Source organism: Mauremys mutica, chromosome 5 (assembly GCF_020497125.1).
Source record: "Mauremys mutica isolate MM-2020 ecotype Southern chromosome 5, ASM2049712v1, whole genome shotgun sequence".
In the NCBI taxonomy this organism is placed as follows: Eukaryota; Metazoa; Chordata; order Testudines; family Geoemydidae; genus Mauremys; species Mauremys mutica.
The window spans coordinates 23,415,325-23,441,284 of NC_059076.1; the positions used below are offsets into that span (position 1 = coordinate 23,415,325).

Sequence of the window (25,960 nt, forward strand, 5' to 3'; positions counted from 1 at the left end):
TGTGATTAAAAATGCCCCAGAAATATTTCCTCCTACTGTCCCAAGTGTGGAATTTCCCCCTTCCAATGTCACACATGCTTGAGTGCCAGGATTGGCAAAATTAAGCCATGGGCTAGTAGAGCTGTGTTTATATATACAGTGGTCACAACTCTAAAGTCTATTAACCTGCATAGTTAGATACTGGATTTTAAAAGTACTGAGAGATTCCAGCTTTCTGATGAACCTTGGCACTCACTTCTATCACAGAGGGCCTGAGATATCCGATTTTTAAAATGTAGTTTTAGAAATAGACAAGCTATTTTAGTTCATTTTTAAGGGATATCAGTTGCTCCTGAGCCCTGATGGTAACTAAGTCATTTGCCTTTACAGGGAGAGGGCGCAAAAATAGGTCCAATAACTTAAAAAAAAAAATCTAAAAACATTCCTAAAATAGTTTTCCTGTGACATATATGGCGTATTCAGAATATAAAATACTATGGTATCACAATTTTATCATCTCTTGTTTAAGATCACATGCATAACTTTTATGAATAATGTGCTAATAATATGCCCAAATTTACATAAATAAAACTACACCATATCTGAATTCTGTGTGTGTGTATGGGGGTGGGATGGGGCTTATATATAAAATACATGTTCTGTATAAATTAGAAAAATAAGAGTTTGTTTAATAAGCAACATTCCTCGGCTATGAGTCTAATTTAAATAGATGTGAAAAATAAACCAATAAACTCTGAATGTTCATAGCTTTCTCGTACTTTCTTTTGAAATAATTCTTTGTACTTCTCAGTCAGCTTTTCCAAATGACAGAACATTGCACAGGATAGAGTACTGCACAGTTGCTTTAAAGTTTCCTATAACTGTATCTTCTTTAATGCTTTTTGCTGGTACTCATCCCGTTACCTACAGCTAAGGTCAAAATGTTAATTTTATAATTCTCTGCCAATTATTTTAGAAGCAGATGACTACTATTTCTATTTTTTTCCCCACCGTTTGAATATTCCTGTCACACCCACAATCAGATCTCTTTTTTTTTAAATGGAGAAGTAAATACTATCACTATTCATTTATATGTTCAGCTCCTTCATAGTCTTTTCTATGGCATACTTGCTGTAGTATCTGAAGGCTGGATGCTGTACAAGACTTCTGAGGAGAATGACTGCTGCACCTTTAAAAGCCCAAGCAGGAATTTTGCTAGAGTCACATTATGGAGCTGGGGTAGCACATTAACAAACCTAAGGCTAGGTCTACACTAGGAGCACCTTGGCAATATAACAATACCAGTAAAGCACTCCTACCATGGACACAGCTTATACTGGCAATGCTGTGTTTTGTCTTGTGCAGGGTTAACAGCAGTCAGAGAGCTCAGTTAGCCCACCTGGTTGCACTGGAGGGGAGGCCAGGCCTAATTAATGATGAAACCCAGCTGGGGACTGGCTGCCTGGTGCTCTAAACAAAGAAAGTTTGGAGTGGTAGGGGGCTGCAGGGAGAGAGGAAGTACTCTGCAGTTAGTTTCCTGATAGTAGGAGTGAAGAGACCTGTAAGGAGGCACAGGAGGGCTCTGGCAGGGTAAGGAGAAAGCCCAGAGAAAGGCTTGGTAGGAAGAAGTCCAGGGAAGTGGAAACAAGGAGTCTGGTGGAGTGAACTTGGCTGCCTGTCATGGGGGGCCCTGGACTGGAACCTAGCATAGAGGGCAGGCCTGGGTTCCCCTACCAGTCAATGGTAAGGTTAAGTGAAGCCCCTGAAAAGGAGTTATGGGCCCCTGGAAGCCCTGAAAAATGGGTAGACAGACCACTGGACCCAGAATTGAGGGTAGCAGCTTGGATGGAGGGTTTGTACCGTTGGGAGTTTTTTGTTGGACTTTCTGTTGCCCTAGCAGAGGTGGAACTAAACATGACCTGTCTGGAAACCCAAGTCACAAAAAAGAGGCCGACGGCCATGGAACTGGAGCAAACATTGCTGGGGAGTGCTAGATGGGAAAGAGCTGCTATGCCATGCTCAGCCACGAGGGAGTGCATCAGCTGTAAGTCTACTCTTCTACATGCTAGTATAGCTTATTCCAGTCCCCCACCCTCTCCGGAGCAAAATACATCATTTTGTTCTGTGTTAGAACAGTGCCTAGAACAATGGAGTCCTGGTCTATGTAATACAATAATAACAACAGCTGTGTTTTTTGTTTGTGTTTTGTTGGTGTAACTGTCTATACTAGGGCTTTTGCCAGAACAGCTGTGTTGCTCAAGGATCATACCTCACCCTCTGAGTGACATAGCTATGCTGGCAAAAGTTTGTAGTATAGACCTGGCCTAACTGTTGGTAAGAAGGGACAATCGATAGCTATAATCTATCTAATTCTGAGTGTTGCTAATGCCCATACTGCTGTAGTCTCTAGGATCTGCGGATGAGGTTTGGAATGAAGTACTGACCTTGCTGCTGTGGCAACCTTTCCATCATAACTTGGACTTAATGAGTGTGACAGGTTCTCTTTTGTCATTGCCAGCTTTAAGTTTTGAGGAAGAGGAAGCCCAGTCTGTGATATGTACAGCATGTGTGTGCTGGAGCCAGAGGGGAGCTGGTTCAGTGAGTGTACTCAAGAGCTGAATCACTTGTAAAGAAAGAGCATCTCCTCTTAGGCACCTCAAAAAAACATACATCATGGCAGGGCTCCTGTGACCTGTATATTATGCTCTGTTAAGTATGTCGTGCAGTAATTTGTTTGTTACTAGCATTCTATCTTTGTTTTCAGCTTAAGCCATGGCCCTCTTGTGGTGAGGGTCATGAACACCCATGAAGTTATAAACAGAGGCACTTTTCTGCTGGATAGTCTGTTTATGATTATGACTATGTATTGTTGCATGCCAGCAATATGCTTGGCACCATATAATGCACAATATAGACAATCCCTTCACTACAGAGTTTATATTCCAAAAAATTATTCAGATGAAATAGGAGGCAGTGGGAGAACCAGAGGTGGAGGTCATTTGGGGATTTTGGTAAATATATTTTCTTAAAAGCCCCAGTTACTAATAATAATGGTGATTTATTACTACACTAACTATATCTTTTTGCAGAACTTGGGGCTGGTTAATTCAAATCAGTGTGTGCAGTTTTTATGCATATTAAAATTTGTCTGCTAGTTCTATATTTGCATGTCTAAGTCTTTCAGATTCCAGCTGCTAAATGAATTAACCAGGGTTTCATCAAATTTTATTATATTAAGCAAACAAAATAGTGCTGTAGGTTAAAGTGTGTGTGTCATAAACAGATAGTTAAGGGTTAATGTCTCTTTTACCTGTAAAGGGTTAAGAAGCTCAGTAAACATGGCTGACACCTGACCAGAGGACCAATAAGGGGGCAAGATACTTTCAAATCTTGGTGGAGGGAAGTCTTTTGTTTGTGCTCTTTGTTTGGGGGTGGTTCGCTCTTGGGACTAAGAGGGACCAGACATCAATCCAGGCTCTCCAAATCTTTCTGCATCAGTCTCTCATGTTTCAAACTTGTAAGTAATAGCCAAGCAAGGCATGTTAGTCTTATTTTTGTTTTCTCAACTTGTAAATGTTCCTTTTTGCTGAGAGGATTTTACCTCTGTTTGCTGTACTTTGAACCTAAGGGTAGAGGGGGTTCCTCTGGGCTATATGAATTTGATTACCCTGTAAAGTATTTTCCATCCTAACTTTACAGAGATATTTTTTACCTTTCTTTCTTTAATTAAAAGCTTTCTTTTTAAGAACCTGATTAATTTTTTCCTTGTGTTAAGATCCAAGGGGATTGGATCTGGACTCACCAGGAATTGGTGGGGGAAGGGAGGGGGGATGGTTAAATTCTTCTTGTGTTAAGATCCAAGGGGTTGGATCGGTGTTCACCAGGAACTTGGTGAAAAAGCCTCTCAAGGCTGCCCAGGGAGGGGAAGGTTTTGGGGGGACAGAAAGTGATCCAGACACTGAAATTTCTGGATGGTGGCAGTGTTACCAGATCTAAGCTAGTAATTAAGCTTAGAAGTGTCCATGCAGGTCCCCACATCTGTACCCTAAAGTTCAGAGTGGGGGAGGAACCTTGACAGTGTGCATGCTGTAGTTTCTACAGATGTCTCAAACTATCTAAATACCCTGGTTACCTACTGGGACTCCTTATTTTGAGGTCTGTCTGTCCTTCAAAATAATATTCTTTGATTTTTAATATTATATAACATTCAGTCAAGAACCTGAGTGTTTAATAACTGACAGTTCATTAAAAGCCTAATACCTGCCGTATTGAGTAAATAGTGGTATCCCATTTTATACAGGAGGAAAGTGAGGCTAAATGAGTTGCATGAGATCAGACGGTAGGTCAGTAGGAGAACTGGGACTAGATCCCAGAACTCATGAGTTACATCCTCTGCTCTTCCTTTTAGCACTCCAGGAAGTTTGTGCTGTGCTTCAGGGAATGGTAATACACATGCTATTAGTGTGCCAATTAGCATATGTCATGCTCGGGATTCAGGAATAAGGATATTCAAGATGGCAGCACCCGCTAGGCTAGTTTGGACCAATGGATTATTTACCCAGTGTTTGTGAACCAAAGAGTTTACCTTTGATAAAGTTTGTTACCTTGGGGTTGTCATTAGTATATGAGTGGTGTGGGAATAGATGTTGGCTTCAAATTCCCCTCATGACTTTTAACGACTGTGTTTAGTTTGTAGTCTATTTTGTCACTGTATTGGCACTATAGTACCTTAAGAGTGGTGACCTTGTGCATAGGCCTGATAGCTGGCTGCTTAGGGCATCACACTGTAGGAAGTACCAAAGTTATCTGGCCTCCATCCAGCGGCGCTGCAGTCAGTCTTCCGTCCTCTGGTCTCTCCCTAACAGCCCCATTAGGACAGGAATGTCAGTCATTATTTTAAGTATTGTCAGCCTTTTCCCCCCTTTCAATCTTGCTGAGAGTGCTGCAGTCTCCCCTGCCCGCCCGTGGAGGCTGGGAGCTCTTGGGGGGGTCACCCACAGCGACTGGGAGCCTGTGGGGGAGGGCTCTGCTGCCTGTGGCAGCTCGGAACTGCAGCCCTGCTGTCTCGGTGCTGAAGCAAAACATTTCACAGAGGTCTCTGGAAGTTATGGATTCTGTGACTTCCATGACCTCAGTGATAAAATCTTAGCCTTAACTATTTGTTGTTCAGCATGGTGAAAGCCAGATCAGCTGTGCCCTCTAGTACCCTGCAGAGCTACTTTTCCCCTCCTTGGGGGTGCAGTAATCTGCTAGTACCTGGGTTCCTTCTAGCAGGAATACCAGTTTGCCAAGTCAGCAGGTGCTGAGCACCTCGTTTCCATAGTCTTGGTGAGGGCCTAAGCACCAGGCACCAATCTCTCTTTGGGTTTGTCTACACAGGGACATTCAGGAAAGTTATTCTGAATTAACAAATGGTCTGAATTTAAAGTGGATTAACCCCCTGTGTGAACACTCTTATCCAGAATTAGAGTCCTTACTTCAGTGAATTAAGCTAAACTATATTAAGGACACTTTATTTCTGGATAAAGTATCCATGCAAGGTTTTAATGTGGTTTAACTAATCCACTTGAAAGTTAATTAAACTGACTTTCCTGAGTGTGTTCATGTAGACGCAACATTTAATCTCTCAATACCAGCCTTTTAAGTGCTGTCCATCCATGCAAGAAGTGATTCTTGGTGCTGCATGGGGCAGTTACAGGCTGTGCACCTGCTAGGCATTTGTGTGCAGGTGAGGATATTTTTGTATCTTGTCTCCATGTTGCATAAGGGCTTGTGATATTAAGCCCAGAGATTTCAATCTTTGTTAATTAAAATGAATGTCCAGTGCATAAGTTGGTACACTTTAAGTAGTCACAAAACCTGAAGGGCTTTTCCCCTCTGCTGGGGAAGTATTTTAGATCCATCACATCCTTACATACATGTTATTCATAATTTTTCCTGTTTTAAAAAAAAGTTTTATCTTCTTGCAAAAAATAATAATAATCAGGCACACAGCTTTAAAATAAAACTGTAAAGTTTTTGAAGAGCAATTTCAGGGATGATTTAAAATAAAATCCTCCAAGGAGCTTTTCCAGGGCCTGATAGTACATAAAGCTGAATGATGTTTTCCATGGGAGGAAGAAAGAAACTCTGAGTATGTTGAAGCAAGCCAGACACCGCCCTGGTCTACATTGGGAGTGGGGATACGCAACTTCTGCTACGAGAATAGTGTAGCTGAAGTCGATGTATCTTAGATCGACTTACCTCGCATCCTCACGGCACGGGGTCGACTGCTGCTGCTCCCCCATTGACTTCGCTTCCACCTCTCGGCCGTGGTGGAGTTCTGGAGTCGACGGCACAGCAATCGGGGATCGATTTATCGCGTCTACACTAGACGCAATAAATCGATCCCCGATAGATTGATCACTACCCGCTGATCTGGTGGGTAGTGAAGACCAGTAGCTGATGTTCTCTTTTCATGTTCTGCTTCGTAGACTTCACATTTATGGGAGCAGCCTGCACTTTAGCCCATGCACCGATTGTGTGCCGCTTAAAGGCCAGAGTCAGAATCTGCTCTTTAAAGGCTTCTTTCAGGGATAATTATGGAAAATGTGAGAGACCCTGAGCCAGTGTGCTGTGTGTCAGAGGGAAAGGAAACTACCCAGGGAGGGAGGGTGATCTTTTCAGTCTGCCAACTGCAGCACAATGACTACAGGGTCTGTGGGGAAGATACCATCTGCTACCATTTGGCATGACGTGGCTGCAAGAGCACAGAGCTTGTTATTGTCCTCGACCTTGGCGGGGAGAAGCTGGCACTGAGCCCACAAGTCTGCTCTCTTTTAGAAGAGATAGTAGAGGCCGGGACATTGTGTTAAAACATCAACAGTCTCTGTCTATCTTTTCATCCAGCAGCATAGTCTTTGCTGGAGTGAGACAGGTGAATCCAAGACATTGAATACCTGTCACCTGCTGCTAAAGAACAAATTGTGTTGAGTGAATGGGTTTAACTCACCCTAAGTTACTCAAGCTAAGTATCCCAAAATTGTGACCAATCATATGCCTTTCAAGGACAACAACACTAAGCTCGTATAAGCATAAGAGTAATAATGAGGTTTGTACAGATTGACGAGAGAATGATTTGGCTCTGAATCTTGATGGACACAGGAGAACATCAGTGTAAATCAGGAGTATAACTTCCATTCAAGATAAAAGCAACCACACCGGTATAGAACTAGTACAAGAAAAATCACAAAATAAGAACTGACAAATGAAAACAAGTAACCTGGCAAGAAAAGCAGACTGCTCTTTACTGCAAGGTTACCGTGGGACCAAAATAAATAGACATACACATTTAGGTTCCATCTGTTCTGTTTTGGATCATGCAGAGAAGTTGTGGTTTTGAGAAGTGTTGTGTGTTTCATACCATCACCACTTTAGCTACTCCAAGATGTTTTGTCAATCTGGACACCTATTTCCTCATTGGACATATATTGCAGATAAGCTGCAGGAAGCAGGCAGGTGCCTGTTAGCTACAAGTGTTAGATAATGCTTGGATCTCCTAACTCTCCCACCTTCTTCCTTTGCTGTGCTATTTTCTTGCTATTGAAAATAGAGTGGATCAGATAGTTTAAAGAGTTATGATGTGCAACATTTCAGATAACTGTAGTTGCAGGCTTCATTTCCTTGAAATAATAGGTATTATTTCCAGATAGTGGTATGTGTTTAGAAGGGGTGTGACTAAATGAAGTGTTGCATAAATAATACAAAAGCAGAGCCTAACTGTTCAACTGCTCTTGAGGTACAGAAGTGATCTCATGGAACCTGTTGTATTTTGTATGATTAATACAATATAAGCATTTGTCTTTGGTTTCTTTCTGACAGATGCAAGATTTTATAATTAAAATTCAATGTTTTGATTACAATTATGTATTCAAATGCTTTCAATACCAATGCACTAAGACAGTTGCATCATTAGAACAATAATTATTGAAAATCATGATTACAGTGGAGTTACTGCTACAGAACAAAATCAGTTATCTGGTTAGTTATAAGGGAATGACTAATCATCCTACACACATTACCCTAACACTCAGAGCTACTGTCATAGAGGGAGAGGGGGAAGGACAGCAGAGAAGAGAAGGAAACAGGTGGCCTGGATATTGTGATACTAGCCCTGAATGTTGATGCTGTGGTTGGTGTTCTGAACGTGCACAGGATATCTTCACTCCAGTATTTTGTTTCTCCCTAGGTGAATCTAGAGGCAGTCCATGCAAATCCAAGAGAATTGTACCCCAAGAGACTATAAATCTATTTATTGTGGCTCCACATTACCCTTCAGTAAATGTTTGAGATACCCAACCAATCTTTATTTAAACTACAATAATTGCTGTGTTAAAACTGAATGCATATTTGGGAGCTTCTGTTAAAAGCCCCGTTAAAAGAAAGTTAGACTTCAATGCACTGAAAGCCATTAAGAGCATTCCCTAAGGGCTCTTTTCCTTACAGTGCAGGCAAAACAACTTTTAAAACCACATATGTCTCCAGAGAAGTGAATTCCTTTGCAAAAGAGGTGTGTGTGTGTGTGCGCGCGCGCGCATGCGTATTGATTTATTGTGTGTCAAACACAGCTGTGTCCACACATCGGGATGACGGGGGAAGAAAAATGTAAAAGTTGTTTTCCACTTGAAAGTGCTTTTTGTCTTTTGGAACTTCAGTGATAAAACCACAATTCAAAGACATTTGGCAGTAAGTTTCAACACCGGAGACTGGATAGCTTAGGTTTATGTTCACTAAGTATGATTATTTGTTTGACCTTAAGTACCATTATGGCTGCAGCTTTTTTAACATTAGCTGTTTTAACTACTTCTTCTGCCTATATCTTGAACAGCTCCAATTCAATATCAGCACATTATTTAAAAATAAATAGATTGAAAACTCCTTTACTGGAAATGATATAAATGCTTAGTTCTCAAATTACCTTTCTCAAATAAGGACTGGACTGGACTGAGATTTGATAAGTTTTTCAATATTTAAATGCCATTTGACTGATAACACTATGCTCACAGAGATTTAACTACTGTGTAAGAAGATATTATTTGTCACACAGTGGTAAAACTTTGATCATTACTTAGGAGACTTGAGTAGAGTTCCTGTCTCCTTCACTGACTTATACCATAATGCTGGGCAAGTCATATAAGTGCAGTGCACCTCAGAGTATTTGCCCCTTAAAAAAGGGATAATACTTTTTAAAGGTGCTTTGAGTTTTTTGTTCTACAGGGCAAATTCAGCCATGTCACGAGTGCAGTGCCATTGGCCTAAGTGAAGTTATACCTAATTTATAATTTCTATGTACTCATTAACATAATTGTTCATTTTATTATTAATATCCTATAATTAGGATCTACATTTAAAGCATCTAATAAAGGTATTTTGAACACTTTGTTAACTAAAGGGTAGCAGGCCAAATTCAACCCTGGTGTAATTAGGAAGAGACTCCTTTGAAGTAACTGGAGATCAGAGCTGAATCTGGTCCATTGTATTTTTGGATGCCATAAAGGCAGGGTAAACATTAAATAATGCAGTTTAGTTCTTCAAATTTCTCTCTCCCTTCTCCCAACACAAGTGGCTGAAAAGCAAAACATCTGAGTTTTGCACGGCTCTAATGGTCAGGAAAATTCTGGTTCTCTTTCACAGTTTGTGTTAATCTCTATGTCATTATGTTAAGTGATGGGGAGATTGTTTTATAGGTTGTATGCCAGTTCTTTTAGTGGGTATTCCATTTATTTAAATATTATGATGGCCAATCATGACAGAACATATTTCCAGGCTTTCTTAAAGAAATTTTAACAAGAGATGGACTTCTCCCACTATCAAAAGTCTCTGACCCACTTAAATGCTTTGTTCTTCAGCAAAATAAAGAACACCATCTTCTGAACTGACAAGCCTGTGTTTCCTTAAGTTTACCATGCTCAGGCATGTGCTGTTGTGTTGTCTTGGTGAGCATTCTGAGACTAATCTATATATAGAAAGAGACCAACTTCCAAAAATCTGTTTCTTAATCCCCTACTGAAGCAAAGACCAGACAATACAAACAGCTTGTAAACAAATAAAGCTTTCTCCCTGATGTGATGCCAAACTCTTAGCCCAAAGCACTGGTTACTTTGCCGCTGCTGTTGCAGCTTCCAATTCATTGTCGATTTTGTATTATACAGCAGCATCCTAATGTATGGTAACCAGGCCTTTGGCTCTCCTTGTACGTACACTCGTCTATTCCAGCTTTCTCACTGTACCACTAGGGGAAGAAATTGCAACACTTATTTCTGACCAGCTGTTATCTCCTCATTTCTGCTCTTCCTGCCTTAATGTCAGGCAAATTTTCATCCTCCAAGGTACCCAAAAGTCTGTCATTGCATTACTTCCCAGTTTCTTTTGCAATGTTCATAGGAATACTGATTTGCAGTGTGAAACAAAGAAAATGGGTTTAACATATTAGAAGGGGCATATATATATATGTATAAGCAATACACTACAATATGTGGAGGTGCTGTCCCAGAGATAAATAGCAGTATCATATGATAACTGGATTTATCAGGCACCTTTGACCACTTAACTTGCTCCCTTTTCACTAATCCATCTCCCTTGAGGCTTACGTTAACATTCTCAAAACTCTGAGCAACTTAAAATAGATGGCATTGTGTCTTTTTTTTTTTAATCAGCCTACTGCAGAAATGCATCCCTTTTTTCTCCCAGTTGTCCCCCGTCCCAACCATAATTACACCTTTCCTTTTACTAAATTGCCTGATCTCATTGACCAAGTGTGAACACCAGGGAGCTGCACAGAAATTCATGACAGTGGAAATAGAATTCCACATGTGGGACTTCTGCAGAATACTGTGTGAAACAGAGAACTCCCATGCCTATTTGAAAAGAGCATTTTTACCCTAGCATTTCAATGCCTAGAATAAGAACCTAGAAGCCTGTTGTTTACTGCACAGTTGTTTTATACAATTCCAAGTACAGCAGAAAAGTTGTTGCTGTCTTGAACAAATCTCTTGGTTTCCCAAGCCCTTATGACTTTGAAATGTTGGGAGTGATACAAAAATGAGTGATAACATTAATGTGTCTCTTTAACTGTTGGTGATGTACTTTCTAGGAAAGTACACCACAACACTCCCTCTGCAGCTTCCTGGCATGGCAATGCTGCAGTGCTCTCACTGACTAGTACTGTTAATGAACGCTAGTGAGAGCTACATACATATGTTGGTTCTGTAATTTTTCATTATGCCCAGCCCTCTCTGGCATCACCCTACTAATGTGCTTCTCTACAACAGACTCTCATTCCTGCTAGTCCGTTCCAGTGGGCCTTATTGTTTCTGGGAATGCATTATGTCAGCTATTCTGTTAAGCTTTTCATCATGTGATCTAATAAGCTTTAGCCAATGTACTTGATGCTCATGTAGGTAAATGACAGAGTGAAATGACTTAACATGCAGGCGCAAAGGTGAGTAGATATCCTTATGTTAAGACACATCTATTTATTTCTTTTTAATCTGTGTCTGAAAGTTCATGCTTTGTGGACTGGTATATTAATAGTTCTGACAATCCAGTGTATACACACTTAGTTTTTCACTGATGCTTTTTTTCCTTCCAGAAGATAGTTTCAGGTATAGTATCATTGGCTCAGTTTTTCTTGCTTGTCTGAGCGGTGTGTTGTTCAGATAGTTTGGAAGAGCGATTGGATTATAGCTGGTGTTTTTTTTACAACTACAATTTGTATATTTATATGGGCAGGCAGGCACTGACTGTTGAGAGAAAGATAGTATATCTGATGATCCTTTTATAAATGTGATTGTTTTATTTTTATCTGCATACCTGTTGGCCAGGTCTACATAATTGATTCAGAATTCCACATGAGCAGTAACCATGGTATTTTATCAGAAGTTACACTTTGTTCTCTTTCCTATGCTCTGTAAAATAGGTGTATGAATTTTAATATGTATACACACACACACACACACACACACACACACACACACATATAAAAATGGTATAACTCATCCAATTTTTATATAACCTGTCTGATTTAGATTCAAATACTTTTCATCAAAATGTAGCTTGCTGTTTTAGAACACTTATAGATTCTGAGCCAGATTTTACCCTCAGAATTTAGAGTTGTCACTGAATTTATTTCAGTAGGACTGAGGGCAGAATTTGAATTTTTTCCTGTAACTTATCATAAACCCATCCAGAAATACGGTTTGTTTCATAGCATTAAGGTCTCTTAGTTACATGCACAGTATCTTGGAGGAATTTACATATGCCTTGACTTTGAAGTAGAGAAACTCCTTTTTAATCTGTCCAAAAGTTCCCGGCTCTGGTTTTGGCAGCAGTGATCTGTTGCTAATTTTGTTATTGTTTTTTATTACTTTGCATGGAGAAATTAAAGATGAGCAATTAAGTTCTTCCTAGGAAACCAGCAGCGTTACCCTAAGGAGGCATTTGGTACACTGAATTTTGATTATCAAAATGTAAATTCTGCTGAAACAATGGAATATGCTGAAAAGTATTTTGAAGGTGTTCTGTGTCCCAGTCACTCGATTATTCTGCAGTCTAGATCCTGACCAGTGTCCCATTACCCAGCTCACAGACATCCAGGGCCAGCTCTAGGCACCAGTAAACCAAGCATATGCTTGGGGCGGCACATTTTCAAGGGCAGCATTCTGGCCTTTTTCTTTTTTTGCTTCCAGTGGCAAAAGCCTAGAGCCGGCCCTGGCAGCAGCAGCGTGTCTGTGTGTGGGGCGCCCTGGGGCCACTGCAGTTCGTGCCATGGAGGAGCAGCACCGCATCTTGTGGTTGGACCGGGCAGGCTCCGAGCGGGGGACACTCGGGCTGGGAGCCGCCCCGCCAGGCCCATGGAGCTGCCGGCAGGTGCTGCAGGGTGGCCACCCCCCAGCGCTGCAGCTGGGGCTGCGCAAAGCAGCCCGAGCCACCCAGGGACTGCAGCAGGATGGCCAGAAGCAGCAGCAGGGCCATAGAGGGCAGGGCATTGCTGTGCATCCCGCTCTCCAAGGCTCCGCTCCCTCTGGGGCTACCCTGCTCTGGATCCTCAGCCCCTGCCAGGGTGGTCCCCTGGCTCTGCCCTCCCGGGTCCCGGCCGGTCCTGGAGGCGGGAACCTTGGCTGGAGGGACCCTGAGCTGAGGCGCGGCCCGGGAGCCCAACTGCTTACCCCAACCCTGCCAGCGCTGGACCAGCTGGAGGCGAGAGGGGAGCAGGTGGAGTCAGCACTGGTGGGGGGAGCCCAGGGCTGGGGCGGCAGAGGGCGTGGGGGTGGGGGCAGAGAGAGCCCAGTGCTGGGGCAGCAGCGGATATGGGTCAGGTGGAGAGCCCAGCGCTGGGGCTACAGGGTGTGTGGTGTGGGGGGAGAGAGAGCCCAGGGCTGGGGTGGAAGGGGGTGCGGGTGGGGGGGGAAGAGAGAGCCCAAGGCTGGGATGGGGTGCAGCCAAAACAATTTTTGCTTGGGGCGGCAAAAAACCTAGAGCCGGCCCTGCAGACATGGTCAGACATTCTTTATAGTATGGTTGATACTCTAAAGGCACTAGCCAGAATAAAGTCTTGCTGCTGTTTGCAGGAAAGGAAGACTGGAACAAATGGCTGATATAAACAGATTCAATGTGGGTGGGGAATAAGCCTGCCAATGAGAATTTGAAGGTTCATTCGTTTTTATGAGATGATGTTGTTTGATCTTTTTAAGCAAGAGGTTGCAGATAAATGGCTTATCTGAGTTATTCAAAACTATTAAAAAGTTCTATATCTGTAATGGCAAATATTTTTAAACTTCCTTCACAGGGAGCTAATAAATCATGTGTGCTTTTGTCTCCTGCAAGTGTTGATGGTATTAAAGGAAAACTTAGTACAAAAAATACTAAAAAGTACTAAGAAATTCATTGTGTGTTTTCATTGTGGGTAGTTTTGACTCTTTTTTTTTCTCACTAGACTTGTCTGTTCTAAGTAGTTACTATAATCAGTCCAGGAGGCTCAGCTTGATTTTGTTACTGATTTCTGTCTGTGTTTGCAGTAGTGAAATGAAGAGACGATAACAGGAGATTATTTGGGGTTGGTACCTGTGTAGACTTCAGAAAGAAAATAAAATTATCTTTCCAAATTATACAGCTACAGAGAGAATTCACACAGACAAAGTTCCATCTCTTTGTTAGTCTTATTGATCAGATGAAATGATTTGGAAACTGTTCAGTCACAGTCTATAAATAGAACCCTGCAAATCCACGGCTATCCCTTTGTATCCACAAATATCCACACATGGGGATGCGGATAGCCACAGACCATTTTTGCAGATTGCGTATCGGATGCAGATCCAATTTTTATATCTAAAGCCCTGAAAATCTGCAGATATTTGTGGATCATTTTTGCAGATTGTGTATCGGATGCAGATACAATTTTTGAATCTGTGCAGGGCTCTATCTATAAACACAAGGGTCCCCAATCTGTTCTCAAATATGCATATTCTGGGTCACATCCTCAACTGATCTAAATTGGACCTAGGCTGACTTATATCAGCTGAGGATCTGGCCGAAAAACTCCAGTTGGCTTCAGAGAGTATTGTAAAATTGGGGTCCAGATGTCTGACAATCCTTCCCTCTAAATGTGTCTGATCCGCTGATCAAAATCAGTGGCAGTGCACTGATTCTACTGATGTTGGATCAGGCCTTAAAACAGAAATCTTAAGAGAATAAAATGTTAGAAACACAATGAGCTATTTGATGGTTGCGTTGCAGACTTCTCTTTTTCTAAATATTCCCCCAATGAGGTGGACAGCTGGTGATGCCTTCCGGAGGACCCACTTATCCCATCATCTGTCTCTGTCTTTCTCTTACAGACAAATCTCTCTTTATAAGCCCCTCCCCACCACCAGCACAAAAAACCCTGCCAAACCCGAAACCTTGTAAGTAAGTGGACTGTTCAGTTTAAATAAAAAAAACCCACCACCTTTGAAATAAAAAGTAACTGATCTGTGGAAGTGAAAGGTTTTGTATGAATGTGGTTTTAAAACTTAGTTTCCTTGTGCTGCTGACTTCCCCCTCATTTAAGTTGTATAAAAAAATACTTTCCAGGTAACCATCAACACTCCAAAATGTTGTAATATTTTCTATGTTGCCTTTTAACCAAAATGAGTAACTTTAGTAACATAGTGACAGTGGTATTTTAAATGTTATAGTCCAGGGCTGCTTTGAAGTTGTCACATTGCTCCCAGAAAAGCAGAACATACTGTAATCATGGACTGTGAAAAACAACTGAAGTTCAATGTTTAAAAAAAAATCCTGTTCCAATTAGGTAATAGAGGTGTGAGGGGGTGGGGTCTTATGAGAAGTCCCAACAAAGTTCAGAGCTGCTGCTATGACCCAAGTGTAGAAGGGAATTATATCTCATGAGCAGAAAGAATCCCACAGTCGGGAAAGAGACCAGTCTTTGCTCTAGGGCAGTGGTTTTCCTCCTGCAGTCCATGGACCCCAGGGATCCCCAGACTATATCTAAGATTTCCAAAGGGGTCCACATCCCCATTCAAAAATTTTTAGGGGTCCACAAATGAAAAAACATTGAAAACCACTGCTCAAGGGAATTTCTGACTGTTCTGTATATGACCTAGTGGCAAACAGTACATGGTGTGTGAGTTAGTTTAAGACTCAAACAGCAAACTGGAAAAAAAATTGTCTGTTTCTATTAAAGTGGATGCTTAAAAATAAGACACTACTGGTTTTTAAGGCATATTAAACTCCGTTGAACTTGGTATATTATACACCTGTGGGCTGCTGCGCCTAGGCATAGTCTCCTTACGGTATAGCAGAGCAGTGATGGTTGCCCAAAGTCAAACAGGAAGTTAGTATCAACCCTTTAAGCTCAATTTTCAAATATCACACCCCCTCCTGGCTTCCCCTCAAAAAGAAACTGATCTTCCTAAAATATCCTGCATTTCATTCCTGGTAACAGTTCCCTTCCCCCCACCTCCTCTGGCAGTCTGACAGATATTGGAAAAGGAGTTTTTAAGTTACGGTGTTTTTAAAATGTACCCGAGATTGTCTTTTCCATTATTTTTCCTACCGGGCCCTTGACCTCTGCATCTTACCCCAAGCTAAGGCAATTGCTTTCTCTAGGCATCTTTGCTTTGCTGTCTTGTTACCCAACAAGTTGCCTTCTTTATTGGCTCTCTCCCAAATGCAAATCTAGGTGTTCAATTTCCTTGTGTTCCCTTAAAGGTAACTCTCAGAATTACATGGAGACTATCTGAGCATTTTCTACATTATTAAACAGTTTACCTTAAAACAAGACCCCACACAACAAACCTAGGGCACGAGGTGCATGTACTGAAGGCAGCTGTCTGGTACATAAGATATGCCGTGCTGTAATAGTACCTATATGAATAGTTCTCTCTATGAATCGCTACAGTCTATAGTATTTGGTAGGCTGTAGGAATCCCTGGAGATATTGTCAGTTTTCAGCTCTGTCCTGTCTTACAACAGCTATTCTGCTAAATAGCTTCAGAAGAAAGGTCTTTGACAAATGCAGAAAGCTCTAGGCTTATAGCCCTCTGATCAACATCAACACATCTTAATTTTGGATCTGGCAGTAGCCTGTCTGCTTCAGTAAGTCTTGGCATGATGCAGGCTATTAAATCAAACTCTGAGTGCCTGTAGGGGTCAGATCAGATGTCTACACCCTTTTAAAAGGGTAAAAGATAACTCCTGATAGTCTCTTTCACTTGATTAAAAGTCTCCAGTCTTAAACACTAAAAACCTTGTCCTGGTTCATTGGTCTACTTATTTTTTGGTACTGGTGAAAGACTGGAATTGGTGCTTTATATATTCTTGTGACAATGGTTCCATGCATATCCATGATTATATGTATCATGAAAGTATAAATGCCTTACTTAAATATAGGGCCAAGTTCTCAAACGTGCTCAGCATTCACAACTGAAGGCAGATTTTCTTAAAGCGCTCTGTTCCTGTTTATTCATCAGAATGAACTGGCCAGATTATGAGACCTGCTGGGTGCTGTGCACTTTAGAAAATCTGACCACTTCATTTAGGTGCTGAAATGGGAGCTGCAGAGTGCTGAGCATGCTTGAAAAGCTGGCCCAAATTTGTCTGGATGCATATGGGAAAGTTTTGTTTTGTTTTTGTTTTTATCCTCACATGCACCCCTCCTCACTCTGCTCTGAAATTATATGAACACTCTGTACAAGAGAGAGAAAACAAGCCAGTGTTGCACTCTGTACAGTTTAAGGAAAAGAATGGGAGTTTGTAACCCCAAATTAATTTAATTATGGCATTGTAGGTACCGCTTACAGTGTGTGCAGTTCCGATATCCCAGTTAAAAATGAAATACAAGGAAATCTGATGGAGACAATTGTCTAGCCAAGGTCCAGACAGCCCAACCACATTGATAAATCCCATTCACAAAACGCCAGCCTAATGCAGATTACAATGTAAACACACTCACAGTGGAAATATTTAGATTCAGGAGAGAGGGGAAAATATACAACAGAATATGTTCTGGGTTTGGGTTTTCAGAGTGGGTTTAGAATTATGCTCCCTTTAAGTCCTGTAATTGGCACCCTGTGTTTTACAGGATGGATTAGGTAAAGCTATGTGAAATATTTTAAACATAAGAGTGTTGGTGTTAAAGATTACGCTAAAAACACACAAGGGATGGCAGGACTACATAGAGGTCAATAGTTTTGCTTGGGCCTAGACAGTGGAATCATTGCCAAAAAATTCAGGACAGAGATTATCCCTCACTATATGCTTGTATAGCCTCTAGCATACTGGCATCCCAAAGTTGGAGCTACTAAGTTGTATTGTGATACAGTGAATAAGAATGTACCTGCTATAATGATTGTGCTAATGAAATACAGGCCTTTACAATAAATAGTGACTGAACTCTGAGGAAGTTTGGACGTAGCACTTATCAATTGCATCAGACTTCAGACTCCAGAGGCGTACAAGTTTGATTAGCTCAGACTAACTGAGAAGTAAAAGCACTGCAATAGTCTTCAATGCATCAAACTCATTCAATTATTTATAATTCTTCATTATGTGGGCAGATATATAGATGCTGCCTTTCAAGAGTCAACATTTAATAACAGTTTCCACCCTATAATATCTGAGATGTTGCATTTCTCTATCGTTAGAATAGGAAATAAGTGCAGTGTTTCACATGACATTACATTGTAACATTTGGTTAATATTGACTTTTAATGGAGATCATTTGTACATCCCTGTTATGCACTAAAATGCTCTAAATATCTTTTAGTTTAATTACATGAATTTGCCTTTTTCCAGCAGTGGAACCGCATTTTGTTGTTAAGTTGTGACATTTGTCCATTGCCCCCCTTTGTGGTTGGAATGGAGCTCGGGGAAGTATGTATATAAAAAAGCTGTTAATCTGGGACCCCAGAACTGATTTGGAGAATTTTCTAATGATAGAGGATCATGGTCCAAACTAGCTTTGTACTATGCTTAAACAGCATCCCTAAGGAAATTACTTCCTTCTTTTGCCACTCCTTTCATCGGTGAAGTGCCCAGTTCTCTGTACTCTGCAACCACTGCAAACTCTGTCTTGAAAATTTAAAATCTTGTATGGATTAGAAAGCTATTGTCCCCACAACATAACAGATGCCTATTAGGATGTTCAGGTGAACATGAACCAGGAAATTTTCAGATGCGCTTAAGGAATTTAAGAACACAAGTCCCACTGAAATTCTGTGACATTCCCCAGGGTACAATTTGGACCACTGGTCAGCTTTGTCCCCCCAATACTCCAGCCTGGGAGTGCCTTTTACACTCCTTTCCTATGAGAACTACCACTCTTGGCCCATTCACACACAACCTCTAGCAGGCAACATCGCTGCCAGCTATATTACATGAATGCTCTCACCAGTCACTCGTGAATTACATACAAACCTTCCCCCAGAAATATGCATCTTGTACTGCCCAGCACCCATTGGACAATGAAAGCTCATACAAAGTCATTTCATCAATGGATAATGTTATGTTATCTCAAGTGGAGGTTCCAAAGCACTTCAATCCAAACACACCGGTTTATAAGTTTATTAACTACAGAGAGAGAGATTTTAAGTGATTACAAGTAATAAGCCATAATAGTCAGAATTGGTTACAAAGAAAATAAAAAGATAAAACACAAGCTAAATGCCTAATTTAATAAGCTAGTGAACTTAAAAGCAAAAGGTTTTTCTCGCCATGAGTTTACCACAGTCTGTATTGGCTGGAAAGCTTCCCAGCCAAGACCCCTTCTCCAGTTCAAAGTAGTTTCTTTTGTCTTTCAAGCATTGTAGCTGCCGTGAGTAGAGATGGTGGGAGAGAGGTGAATTGTGTTGTCCTCCCCTCCATTCTTATACCCTTCTCCCCTCTTTGAGGATTATCTCCAACTGGGGTTTAGGTGGCGGCCCGTCTGTTTACATGGTAACCCATGCACTGTGTCTTTGCCAATATGTAAAAGTCCTTGCTCACACCCTTCTCCTTGCCCAGGAATGGCCATTTAAGTAGGTGATTGTCCAATTGATTACACTGATACCTGGCTGGGGAACCAGTGTATCTTTGTCTCTGAAGAACTGGTTTGGGCCTGTCTTTCTAATTCTGGAACACGTTACAGCAATGTTAGACAGTAGAATCTTATAACTTTACATATAGTGTTGATGCACATTTTACCAGGACAATAATGTTCAGCAGATTGAATTTTCAGATGATAATTCACAAGGCATACTTTGTACAAAATTTATTGTGGTCTTGTAAAAAGAATGAACATGGGTACAGGCTGTCACAGACTCTTCTTCCTTAATCCCTTGGGTGCATTTGAAAATCTCACCTGCTATTTAATAATTATTGGTCTCATAACAGTCATACAAAATGTTTTCTTTCCCCCCAAAACAAATATAATACAAACTACTTCTATCTTCATACATTTAGAATGTTTTTGGTAGTAAAATAGTTAGATTAATAACTTTTCGGCTAATAGAATTTTTGAGCATATTATCAAAACTGCTCCAGCTCTCGTCAAATCTGTCAGTTCTAAAAATGCCATTTTCCTCTCCATTTCTCTCATTTTTCAAAGTGAACAGTTATCTGTAATTGTTTCTGCAGTCATAAAACACAGAAACATTTCTCTCTCAATTCTAAATTATATGGGATGAAACAGAACTAAATGAAACAAAATTTCCTTTGGTTAGTGTTACATGGTAACTCCAAATTTCCTCAAACAGTCATTCAGGCTACGAGGACCTGAAAAAATAAAGAGAGAATCTCTCATTCTCTCTCTCTCTGCTCCTCCTTTAGGCCCCACTCCAGCAAAGAGCTTCAGCACATCTACATTTAAGCACCCGAGTAGTCATGAAGTCAGTGGAACTATTCAGGTGCTTAAAATTAAGCCTTTATTTAGTCGCTTTGCTGCAACAGGGCCCAACTTCCTCTGTCTTTCCTCATCTCTCAGAACGGAGTCAGACGAAGACTTTCACACAGCCACAATTCATCTCACAAGTTTAGAACCAAAATGTTGCATGCACATAACCTCAGTTTTGTTAAGGAGACTGACTTGATCCAGTACCATAGGATAAGGTCATATATTAGTCAATAGATGGATTATACAAAGGATGCCTGGTAGCTACAAATGCTATTGCTGGACAAAAAGTCATCAGTGTAGTTTAAATTTGCATAAATCATTTACCAGTTATGACAGTGTCACCTAACAGTTAAAAGCATATGGTCCAGATCCTGCCCTCAGATATGTGCACATAATTCTGATATCAGTCTAGCCCTGGACAAAGTATTTATTTGCTTTGGTGATCCAAGGACAGTGGGTAAATGTCTAAAAAAAATGGCCCCTACATACCCCTGCTGATATTTGCTGAATGTCTGAATAATCCAGTACAATTTATTGAGCTGTTGAAAATCTTGTGACACTTGAATTTCTACTGCTTGTAGCTTTCAAGGAATTAATACTGATAAATAAAATGATTGTGTTCTTATAACCTTATTAGATGTAGGATATGTTTATATAGAGCTTCATGCATGATAAAATCACTGGCTTTTGGTAGGCTCATCCAGTGATTTAATTATAACATTCCTTTAATGGCAGGAAACTGAATAAAAGCAAGCAAAACATTATGTATACCATGCTTCCCACTCCCAAAGTTCAGATCTTTTAACATTTTTCCCCAAAATGATTTAGTAGCAGCTATTTAATGACCTTAAATGGCACTAAAATAAACAGCTGTTCCCAGTACTTCCTAGACAATAAAACCTATTAGCTCAATGATTCATGGCAAAGTGATTAGATTCACTTCAGTACTAATGGAATAACTGAGAAACCATAGGTAGAGCTGTGTTCACAGACTGATTTTCAAAACTGCTGACCACACACTGCTCCCATGGCTTTCAGTTGACTTCACTGGGATTTGTGATTATTCATCACCTTTTGAAAATCTGGACAATAGTAGGTATATCAGAGCACTGAGTCTGTGTGATCCTCTAGTCAAGAGAGCCAGGCTTTGAGTCCCTAAAGGAGATTTTCAGCAGTCTTCTTTTTTTCTTTTTTAAAATAGGTTTCTAACAAGAAACAAACAAGTAAAGAGAAATCAATCCAAGTTGTGACCATAGGAGAAGCTTATGTCACTGGAGAATGATGAATGAGCAGTTAAATGTGGAATCACCCAAACTTACCCTCTGTTTTGACCAGTCTCTCTCAAAAAATTACTGGCCAAGAGTTTGAAAAATGGGTGTCAAACAAAACATAGAGGATCTCCTGGATTCTCAGCATGTTTTAAAATTAGGCCACTAATTTAGGTGCCCATGTATGAACTCTAGGAGCCTTTTAATCAATTTTTACCTTAGCCTGTATCTGCTAGTAAGTATTGTTTATTGAGGAAAAAATGGCAACTTTCACAATGGTGTTTATCATAAGTCTCACAGGTGAATAAATGAGCTCAGTAGCTTTTAGAACAGAATCTTGAGAAGCTCATAAACCAACAGTTCATTCAGATCACTGGGTCAGATCCTGGCTGACATTCTGCCTGCTTCCATTCCAGTAGTGGAAAACTTGCAGAAAACCAGATTGACCATCTGGTTGGGGATTCCTTTGGTGTTGGGGAATTCTCAGCTGGTGTAGTGACAGCTGCTTGAAGGGACATAAAGGTGACAGAAAGCCATTTTTGTTTACGCCCACCACCCCCCAGCTGCATCTGAGAGTTCAGCCCTCTCTTTCTCGCATATAAACACACATGCACCATTAGCCCGGTTTATATCACTTTCTTGCTTTAATTGAAGTTTATCGTCAAGAAGCCACCTTTCTTTGAAGTAACTGTTTATCTTTAGTTTCAGGCATTAGTGTGGAAAGCTTCTATTGTTGCTTTATGCTTTTATACTCAAAGCATTAAAAGATATGGGAGTCCATAAACGAAAACTTACACAATCAATGGAACGCTTTCCCAGGCAATAATATTGTGATTGATCCAAGTTAATTTTGTTTTGACCTTTCCATCCGTGTACTGAGATAACCCTTGCTAATACCATTAACCAGACATAGCAGTGATTTAATGCAGGTCTTTTCACTGCTGATTCGTGGTATCGATTCAGCATAGATAGCAGAGACATTGTTAGCACTGAGCTGTTTACATCATTTACAAGCTACATCTAAGAGAAGATTGTTGTCTTCAATTACTAATGAGAGGATGAATGAATTAAAGTGATCTGGCTCCCATTATTCAAATTCTGTTTACTGTAGAACTGGTGCTATAGGAGACTGTGGGTGGCTTTTTCAAAAGTGCCTAGGTGACTTAAGAGCCACTGAAAGTCACTAAGGCACTTTTGAAAATCCACCTGTATTTCCTTTAACGTAACACAGGGTACTGCTCCAGTAATTAGTTGAACAACAGGTTTGTAATGATGAAATGAGGTCCCAGGAGAAAGACCTTTATTATGTCTACATTAGTCACCATTATTAAAACCATTTGCCAGATCAGTATTGTTTTCTTTACTCTCAGACTACATCAGGCCTAAGCGCAGGACAGACAAGATTCAATCATGCAACATTAACAGATTTCTTACACATAAATGTGTCCCAACTTCTTGCTCTGTAGGATTAGAAATGGGGGTTTCATGAGCCTGATCCAAAGGTCACTGAAGTCAATGGAAAGACTCCAATTGATTTCACTGGTATTTGATTAAGGCACTGTACTAATAGGAAGGGAGAGTGGCAGTCAAGAGGATATATGGGACTTACCTATAGTCCTGAAAGGGTCCTGATAAAGGACTTTTAACATTTTTAGGTACATAAATGCTATTTAAGGTCCTTTTTAGAGACTTCTAATATTTCTCTGGGTTCTGTACAGTTCTACCCAGCTCTGCTTCACCGCTGGCCATCTCTGAGGTGACTTGATGTCAGTCTATAATATGTACCTACACGGGAAACAAAAATTTGACAATAGATGTGGATGTAGTTTAAGATGACAACACAGCACTGGAAAGGTGAAGAGGGAGACAGTCAAATGTATACAATTGTTTATATATACATATATGTTAATACTTGGGTTTTGATTTGTTTTGTATATAAATATATACAAACTTTTTTACAACTGCCCCTTAATCTGTCATATGCTGTTGGATGTCATATAAGCAATTCACAACTCATTTTTGATGAGTTAATGAACAGATATTAGTGAATAGGAAGAAATGTCACAAGCCTTGTGTTCATTTCGATTCTTGCAATTGAAATGGTTTTGAACCAGGTAAATGAGAATCTTCATTTTATACTTGAGACTTGCTGCAACTAAGACACCTGACACCACCATGTTTTCTCTCCCTCTTTCCCTCTCCTCTCCCAAAGATCTGAAAGGGATGTTACCATTATTTCATGTGATCATATTTCTTTCACTGTTGGAGAGTGAGTGGTTGTTGCATTTATATATACATGGATCATATTTCTGGACTGTACACATCAGCAATATTGAAGGTAGTGACTTCATGTTTTCTTGGCATATTTTGTTTAAACTGTGAGTAGGGGGCAGCATGGATTTTATGGATTAAGTTTAAGCATAATAACTGAAAGAAGAAAATGATGGCTAGGATAGCTGGATTTTCCACTAAAAATTGACAATGTGCTATTTCCAGTTTGGAAAACCCATAGATCAGCTTTCCCATACCACCTGGAAAATGCTTCTCCTTCATGTGTGTATCCCATTTTGTTTCATAGCATAAGATTGGATGTCCTCCCTCTGCCATTTGGCACTGAAAAGTAGAAAGCATAATCAAAATTTGCTTTGCTTGTGCATGATAGCTGTTGTCAATGTGTTTTCCCCACTGTTTTGAGTCATTGTGTGCAAACTGCAAAGAATAATGTTTCACACATTCTGCTACTCTTTCTGTGTTGTGCAACTGCTTCCTTCTCATAATCTGGTGGGAATCTTGAAAGAAAATACTTCATTTCATTAACAAAAATTATATAAAATGCCCATGCCTCACAGCTGGATTTACACAATAGACCAGAATTGTTTCTTTGGGGCCATTATGGTATATTATGTGAAAAACAGGCCTATTTTAGAGACTCTTTGACACAACGCTTTGTGGAGTGAGTGTATGCATTATGAAAAATCCTTAAATACATTTTATATACACAATATAAAATGCATTGTAAATACATATAAAACAGGACGTATTATCGGAACTGGCCACTTGGGTTTATTATATAGCTTTGGAGAAGAGATTGCAAAGGTGGCTATCAAGGTATCTTTATTACTCCCTTTGGACAGCCTCAGGGTTGATCTAAGTTGTGTCCTTTGCATTAAACCCCAAAGGGCCACTCTAGCTGTCAAGAATAACCAGAGAACTATGCCCTTTTCCCCTGGTATCTGGGGTGAGGGTGAGCAGGTTGGCAGGAGATGGCACAGAGCTGTTTATGTGCTGGGTTTTCTTCCATGCTAGGCGAATTTAAGCCTGGTTTACGTTGCCAGAGCTTTGCAAAGCAGCCTTACTGGAGGCCAACTAACTGGACCTAAAGTTTAAGAAAATAATTTTCCCCTTTGCATTTAACATGATGCTACATTTCAAATTTCAACCCCCTCACCACAAAGTTCTATCATAAATATTAGACAGTAAAATCTTTGGGGCAGGGGCTATATTTAGTTGTTGTGTGTGTACATTGCAGAGAACATTTGAGACCTCGTCTTGGACAGGGCTTTTATGTGCTACTGCAATACAAACAATATGAAAAAATAAATTTGGAAATAGATCAAGGACAAGCCTCTCTGCTTTATTCCTTCCTGAGTTTCTGAAGAGGTAACAAGCGACAGAGTCCTGTGGCACCTTATAGACTAACAGAAGTATAGGGGCATAAGCTTTCGTGGGTGAATACCCACTTCATCAGACGTATTCACCCATGAAAGCTCATGCTTCAATACTTCGGTTAGTCTATAAGGTGCCACAGGACTCTTTGTTGCTTTTTACAGATCCAGACTAACATGGCTACCCCTCTGATACTTGAAGAGGTAACAGTATGACTCCTCTACTAATAGCCCTAGAACACTAACTGGTCTTTCATACCATATGGGAGAAAGTGTCTGTCTAGGGGACAGTCAGGAATGAACTTTTAATCCGAACTCAGAATTTCCAGCCTGCTGTCAGTGTGAAACAAAGAAAATGGGTTTAACATATTGGAAGGGGCATATATATGTATAAGCAATATGCTACAATATGTGGAGGTGCTGTCCCAGAGATAAATAGCATCATATGATAACTGGATTTATCAGGCACCTTTGACCACTTAATTTGCTCCCTTGTCACTAATCCATCTCCCCTGAGGCTTATGTTAACATTCTCAAAACTCTGAACAACTTAAAATAGATGGCATTGCGCCTTTTTTTAATCAGCCTACTGCAGAAATGCATCCCTCTTTTCTCCCAGTTGTCCCCCGCTCCCCCCACCT

At 40.5% G+C, this 25,960-nt stretch overlaps 1 protein-coding gene across 10 annotated transcripts in view; it reads left to right on the forward strand.

Annotated features, from left to right (window-relative positions):
* ARHGAP24 (Rho GTPase activating protein 24) overlaps window positions 1-25,960 on the forward strand; it is a 536,453-nt gene that overhangs the window by 346,038 nt on the left and 164,455 nt on the right. The window contains exon 1 of one of the 10 annotated variants that reach the window (XM_045019062.1): window positions 1,551-1,569. The exons of 8 other annotated variants lie outside the window; for them this stretch is intronic. The gene's annotated coding sequence lies outside the window, so the exon portion shown is untranslated. Of the gene's footprint in view, window positions 1-1,550; window positions 1,570-11,349; window positions 11,459-25,960 lie in introns of those variants that run through there. One more of the 10 variants, XM_045019058.1, reaches the window with a different exon arrangement.